Source organism: Artibeus jamaicensis, unplaced genomic scaffold (assembly GCF_021234435.1).
Source record: "Artibeus jamaicensis isolate MK-2021 breed Jamaican fruit bat unplaced genomic scaffold, CSHL_Jam_final contig_659, whole genome shotgun sequence".
NCBI lineage: Eukaryota > Metazoa > Chordata > Mammalia > Chiroptera > Phyllostomidae > Artibeus > Artibeus jamaicensis.
In genome coordinates, this window is record NW_026521916.1 from 81,378 (window position 1) to 89,046 (window position 7,669).

At 41.5% G+C, this 7,669-nt stretch overlaps 1 long non-coding RNA gene across 1 annotated transcript; it reads left to right on the forward strand.

Annotated features, from left to right (window-relative positions):
* Positions 1 to 397: 397 nt before the first annotated feature.
* LOC119064202 (uncharacterized) lies at positions 398 to 4,657 on the forward strand. The gene is made up of 3 exons (XR_005085338.2): positions 398 to 730; positions 1,195 to 1,265; positions 4,338 to 4,657. It is a non-coding gene; the product is annotated as an uncharacterized LOC119064202 (long non-coding RNA).
* The last annotated feature ends 3,012 nt before the right edge of the window (positions 4,658 to 7,669 follow it).

Sequence of the window (7,669 nt, forward strand, 5' to 3'; positions counted from 1 at the left end):
GCACCTCCTGGGCCTGCCCGCGGCGGAGGAGCGCCCGAACCGCGGGACTGCACGGCCGCGCCAGCCTCACCCCGCCGCGGCCATGGTGGGCGCTGGGCAGGCCGCCTCTCCGAGCTCCCCGCTCCGCGCCCGCAACCGGCAGCGTCCTCCACAAGAGGTTCCGGTTCAGGCGTAGAGACGCGTGTCCGCTGTAGCTGCGGCGTAGGGACAAGGCGGCGTAGACAGTGTAAGGACCAGGCAGCTGGGGCGGCTGGCGTGCGGTGGGCGGGTACAGTCCTCGGCCTCTACGCTGGGAAGCCGGCGTGTATGGCGGGAGGAGTCTAGGCGCCTGTCCCGCCCCCGGCACCGCCCCTTCCCGGCGCCCTGGAAGCAGATCCGGGCCGGGAAGGAGGTTGGACTGCGGCAAGTTAGAAGCTGGTTGCGTCCAGATGCCCGACTTCTCTAGTCTCAGTCCTCAGGTCCACCGCCCTGCCCTCCCCACCAGGGATGATGGTGTGTGTGGAGGCCTTGGGTGCCCGAAGCCGCACTGGCTACTCCTGGGAACAGGGCCGCGGCCGTTCTTCGTTTTTCTTTCTTTAAAGCTTTTAAGAGGAAGCGGCCCTTGATGTGGGAGTTCTCTCGTCTGCATCGAGCTTTGCGGAGGACTTTGATGGTGGTCCCTGGGCTATTTCAGCGTGCAGTCAGCTGTAGCATTTTAAGTCCCACGGAGGTTTTGGGGAGGTAAAGGCAGGTATGTAGCACTAGCTATCCTGTTACCTTTAAAACGCTGCTATTCTGTTGTGCTGGGTTGTCTGAACCCAAACCACTAAAATGAAGTCAAGATTAGCTCTCCCGCTGGTGCAGAAGTGACCGGCCCACCTTCTTCCAAATACTCAGGGAAGGAGTTGTGAGGAGAGGCAGGAGGAAAAACGCGTTTCAAAGAATAACAATGGGCGCAGTGCTCTTAATTAATGTATAAGAAAACCGAGGCCCAGAAAGATGAAGTAACAGGTAGTAAACAAAACAAAAGATGGCATGGTCGTGTGTGTACATGTTGCCACAGATTTAACCCTAATTAGTTTAATTCTTGACATCCGACCTTTGTTTTTAAACATGCACTGCCCCCTCTTGCTCACGTTTATACATTTATTAGGTTACATTTTTTAAAAGCTTCTTAAGTCAACTATATTTTTGCCGATTCTGTGTCCTTGGAAGATAAATGGCAGCAAAGCGCTGATGCTGACAAGATGACCAAAGGAAGTTCTGAAGAATGCAGCCGGAAAGAGGTAGGGAGATAGTAACAAGGCAAATAAGGCTCTGTATTAAGGCAGTCTTAAAGCCTTGCCTCCCGGGAAACAGGGACTGGACCACAACTACAAATCAATGAGAGTGCACATCCAGATTTTCAGGGATACAATGCTGTTTTGTAGTTTCGGTGCCACAAGCACCCAATTACTAAACCATGTATGTATGGCATATTCACTTTAGGGACATTCAAAAATTTTTATTTAATCATAAAATTTACAATTAATGATATGGTTTGAAGGGCTTAAGAGGGGACAGACAGCAGGGCTGTCTCAAGCTTCCTCTTCCTCAGGGTTAAACTGGGCGGTATTGATTGGGAACAACACCTGGAAACATGAAGATGTGACTAAGGGCCAGAGTAGCCTCAAAACTCATGCCAAAAGGTGGGACAACCAACGGTCTACAGGGACTTTTCTGTTCCCCCACCACCTCTACCCACTCTTTGACATTCCCACTGTATTTTCCTTAGAAATGCACTTGTTGGGCTTATTCATTAGTATGACTTTTGGTCAGCAGGCCTGGGGAAGAAAGATAAGTGCTAAAGCATCACCAGTGATTTACATGAGTGCCAACCACCACACCCTTCCACACACAAAGACACACACTTCACATTTCTCCAGGCAGATATGCCTCCTATTTGACACTCAGTGACACTTTAAGAAAGGTGGCATGTATTGAACACCTGCTAGAAACCAGGCATTGTACTGAGTATTTTTTACATCTAAGTCTATGCTGTTATCTCACATTTTACAAATAAAATTTGTAAATTTTTACTTTAATTTGGATAAGTAAACCTATCTAAGGTAAGAAATGAACTAACTGGGGGTGTTGCTCCTTGGTTCTGACTATGGTCTATAAGGTCCCTTCTCAGTTGAATCCAGCCCAACCTCCTGTCCCCACCTGGGGGTGTCACTGAATGGAACGGGCAGGGGACAGATTGGAATAATGAGAGAAGAAATCAGAAGCTCGGATAGATAGACAGTAGTGTTGCCCTGGCCAGGTGGCTCAGTCAATTAGAGCATTGTCCTGTGCACCAAAAGTTGTGAGTTCGATTCCAGAACACATACCTGAGTTTCAGTTCAATCCCGGTCAGGGCTTGTATGAGACGCGGTCAGTTGATGTTTCTTTCACACATCGATATCTCTCTCTCAGATCAATAAAACATATCTTCAGGTGAGGATTTAAAAAAAAAACAACTTTAGTCCTGCTTCCCTCCTCTTTCCTTTTCTATTCCCTTGCTGAATTAAGCTGTGAGTGACCTGTTAGGACTAGCTCTAGACTTGGAGAAGAGAAGGGAGCCTTGTTATTTCTATGGGGCCCAACCCTTCTGACTAAACTAAGTAGCCAGTCAACAAGGAGAAGCATTATGCAGAAATTTAGCCATCTCTGGTGATACAGCCATCTCTGATTGTATCACTTAGGAATCTAAATGTGGGGACACTTCCTCAGTAGGGTGGATCTAGCCCAGTATTAGGGCTGCAGGGGAGGGCAAGGTGAGCACTGCAATTCAAGGCCCTGTCCTCAAAACGTTCAGCTTTCATATAAAACATCATCTGGATCTAATCAGAACCAGTCCTGCTCTTTGAGCAGAAAGAATCATTTCACAATTCTTTTCCTTCATCTTTCTTTGTTACTAGGGTATAGGAATTTGGTCATTAAACAGAGGTAAACATGGAACTTGTGTGAGCTCGTTAAGTCAGTGCCCTTCACATTTTTTTAAGCAGCTTTTTCTCTCAACAAAATTTTCAATGGAACCAAAATATATAAAACATAAATGATATTAATGTTAATTTAAATGAGTTATAAGATCTTTTAAAAAACAAATCAGTGAATATAGGCTACCTTAATTAAATTAAGTAGAGCATAAGTACACTCTCACTTTAGCTACACACATACCGATCCATGAAATAAGAATCTGTCATTTGCACAACACCCTGAAACACCTCCTAAAATACAGAAAATACTGAATCAAGTTAACCCAGGACCTGGACCATTAGTCAAAAGAAGGAAAAAGGCTTGTTTCAGGAAAAACAAAAAACAAAAAACTGCTCAGTGTATCTGCCCTTTCTTTGTTACTGGGTAGCCAGTTTTCTGTGCAGTTATTCAAATGTTTGTAAAGGAAGTTGTGAAATAACCAAAACTCTCTGTTGTACCATCAGTACTCTTGTCACCCAATGATCTCCCCTCAGATAAGGCCTCCATTTGGTACTCTCGATGGTAAGCAGTCCATAGTAACCAGCTATGGGGAAGTATTTACTTTGATAGCCACTTGATCTTGACCAATGTAGGTGATTTATTTGTTTAGAAAACATTTAAAAGTGTGCTGAGCCAGACATCTTGGGGATACAAAAATGGATACAATATAATTCTTAGAGAAACTCAAAGACCAATATTCAAATGAACAGGTTTGGAACATGTTCACTAATATGAGTGATTATAGTCATGTAGTGCTAAAATCTGAACAATACCAAGCCTGCTACCTGTAAATATATAACTTTATCACCTGTGAATATACCTATGAAAGATTTATCCCATAAAGAATTTTACTCAGATAATCTGTCACATTGAAAATTCCCCTAAGCAATTAAAGATGGCAGGTAGAATTCAACACCAAAGACAAATCTTTTGAACCAGTTTAACTGCCAGGAACATTGTGTTGAGAAAGATTCTGAGGTCATGTTCCAGCTGAACAGGGAAAAACACTGCCATGAGGGGAGGAGGAGTAGATAACACTTATACCACATATTTCCTGTCGATGAGTAAAACCTTGGTTTATAGAATAAATAATGAAGCAGGGGATAGCCATAGATTCGGGGCACCACTGATAATTCACCACCTGTCCCTAGGCTAAACAGCCTTAGGAAGTCTAAGCTCTTTTGCCAAACTATCTTCTTCATCCATCTTCACTCACAGGAATGGTAAGTGTGATCTCTCAGAACTGGGATATACTTATCATAAGGTAAATTCCAGCATCTCACAGGGTCAGGCGAAAGTCAGACGGGGAGGTTGCTACTTCCCTATCTGGTGTCAATTCTTCCTTCCATCTCCCTTAGTACAGGTCTTCCACTCTGTGAGGAAGAACAATATGCCTGCCTCAGAGATGACAGCTGGCCATATGGCTAAATTGGGCCAATGAGATAGGAACAGAATCTTCCAGGAAAGCACTCTGAAGAGACTTCCTCTTTTCTGCTCTTTGAAGTGTGGATGTGATGGCTGCATTTTCAGCATGCGCTTTTGAGTACCTGGTGATCTTGGAGGTGGAAGCTATGAACCAATGTCCCTGTACACTCTTCTTTTACCTGACAGAAATAAAAGATGTTGTCTAAGACACAATTTTGAATTCCCAAGTTATATGCAGCCACACCTACTCTGACCTGCCTGGGATTTGATAATATTCTTTGATAGAATTTTCTGTATTCATGTTAACAACTTTCACTGATTGACCCCCAGATAATAGGGACTTTGACCTAGAACTGTGGGGTGTCATACATACTTGGCTCCTATAGGAGAATCAGGTTTGGAATGAGAAGATACAGTCAGTAAGCAGGCTCTGGAGCCAAGGTAGGATTTTGGTGGCAAAGGGAAGTTCTTCCAAAAGACAGATAGTCCCCATGGAAATTATCAGTAAAACAATAAAATGCCTGATACACTATTTTAATATATCACTCCTTCATTATTCCCAGAACTGGAGACAAAGGTTCCTGAGAGCAAGAAACTAGTTGAATAGACCCTCGTATATATACTTAAGATCCACTTCATCTAGGAAATTGGTTTTTTTGTTCAAAAACACATTTTTTTTCTGGACCTCTCTTTATGACCCCACTGACTATTTGGAAAAGGGGTGGGAGGGTTACTTCTGCCCAACACACCCATCAAGTCTTTAGTCCAGGAGGCTTAGCATTAGTGATAACAGGATTTATTTTGTCTCTCGTGTTTCAGGCACTTTCACTTAGGTTTATCTTAGTTAACTGGCCTCAGTTCAAACCCTGTTCCCAACACAACAAAACAGAATTTTAAAAGTAAAACAAGGATTGTTCATGAGTTCTGTCAACTTACTTCCTCTACCTCACATTTTTAACCTCCAAGGAACTCAAAACACTAATTCAGCATTCAAAGAGTCCTGGAGTCCCCAAGAGCAGCTACGTAAATCCTACTGCAGGGGGCAGTCCTGTCACTGTCCACTTAAAATCTGTAAATAGCCTCTTACTGGTTTTAGAATGTCACTTTGCCTGGCATTTAAGCTGAATTTTCCTGCCCTGCCACCGTGAGATCCCACCCCCACCCCCTTGTATTTTTAGTCCAACTTCTTCAAGGCCCAATACAAGCACTGATTTTTCTCAGTTCTTCAGGCTGGAGATCATTAATTCACATACACTTTATCTAAAAACCACTTATCTCTTTATACTTTTGTTGTTTTTATGCACTAATTTGTTTTATTTTCCTTATTAAACTATAAGCTCCTAAAGGGCACCCATGCCTCCCTCATTCCTCTTCTACTCACCACAATGCCTGGCTTCTAAGAGGCACCCAAGGATTATTAGTTACTCACTAAGAGATGAGCAAATACCTGAACATGGTCTTTTTACCCCCTCAGTCTGCTGGTATTTTTCTTTCCCTCCTTCCCTTTTACTCAGAAAGAGAAGGACAGGGAGTGAACTGGCAGTTTGGGGGCCCTGGGGATGGGCAGGGAGAAGAGGATATGCTAGGTAATGATTGTAGAAAGCTAGAGTTTTCAGTGATAATTCCCTTGTATTATACGTTGAAATTTTGAGAAAATATTTTTCTCATTGTTCTTTGCATTGTGAAACTCTTGATACTCAGAGATCTATTATAATAGTGTTCATTACCTTTAATGTTTTCTTTAGAATTTAACCAGGAAAACAGCACTTTTGAAATGGAATTGTATTTCACAGAGTATAGTTCTGACTGTATTAGGAAGAAAACCATTCGAATGAAGTGCACTTTATTTAGGTGTCCATTTCAGAAGTCAGAAGTCAGATTCCACAGCTTAGGTTGCCATGCTCTATGTTTGTTTGTGTTTTAACCTGAAGGCACTCAAATCCTCCAGAAAAAAAAAGCTCATATTCCATGTGTGTGCATGTGTGTGTCTGTGCATGTGCATGTATGCACAGACACATACATACTAATAAACCACATTCAGCTAAAATATTTTGCCAATTTGTACAAATCAGTGGTTCTGAACCCCAGGGCAATGTGCCCACATCTGGAGACATTTTTTATTGCCACCACTGGAGAGGGGATCCTACTGCATTTAGTGGGTAGAAGCTAGAGATGCTGCTAAACATCCTACAGTGCACAGAGCCATGTCCACAACTAGAATCATACAGCCCAAAATGGCAGTAGTGCCAAAGTTGAGAAACCCTATCTAAATCTGCCAGTTATTCACTTCATATATTGTCATTCATTCTATCAGAAAGAAAATTACACTCTATCAAGGATTCATTATCTAGTTTAGCTCCCACTGGAAACTTTAAGAGGAAAAATGACACTTGTTTTCAAAAGAAAAAAATATTTCAAAACACTTTTTAAGATTAACTTCCTATAGAAAGGCTTTTTAATCATTCTGGCTACAGATTCTCCAAATCATTCTAGATATATATATATTCACAGAAATCCGCCCAATTGCAGATACTCAGGAGTATAATATTTTTTTCCCTAAACTAAATGTGAGTAAATCCATTAAAAGTTTAGAAGGCAAAGAGCCTTTGAGAACACTGTTGAGATGAAGTTCAAGGCACAAGAGAAAAAAAAAGTCTTTATTTAGAGTCAAAGATAATGGCATGTCCTTCATATAACCTCAGTAGTTTGTTAGTATTTTCCCCTTTTTGAAGGGGAATTTCCTTTGATTATTTTGTAATTTTCCATATTTTTTACATATAAATAAAATACTTTATTTCCATAGCATGCATGTTTTTATTTGTTAAAATATAAAGGTTAACTGGCTGAAAAAGTTACAAGAATATAGGAGTAAATGAAGATTATTTGGAAGAATCTGTTTTGTCAGCATTAACTATATATTTCTGTATGTTCTTTTTTTATTTAATTACTTTTCAAGTACAGTTTCCTGTCTTTTACTCCCATCCCAGCCACCACTTCTATTCAATATAGTATTGGACATTTTAGCCACAATAATCAGACAAGAAAAGGAAATAAAAGGCATCCAAATTGGAAAGGAAGAAACAAAACTGTCATTGTTTGCAGATGACATGATAGTGTACATGGAAAATTCTATAGACTCTACCCAAAAACTGCTCGAACTCATAAATGAATTTGGCAAAACAGTGGGTTACAAGTCAATATCCAGAAATCAAAGGCATTTTTGTATACTAAAAATAAATCAGCAGAAGCAGAAATCAAGAAAAAG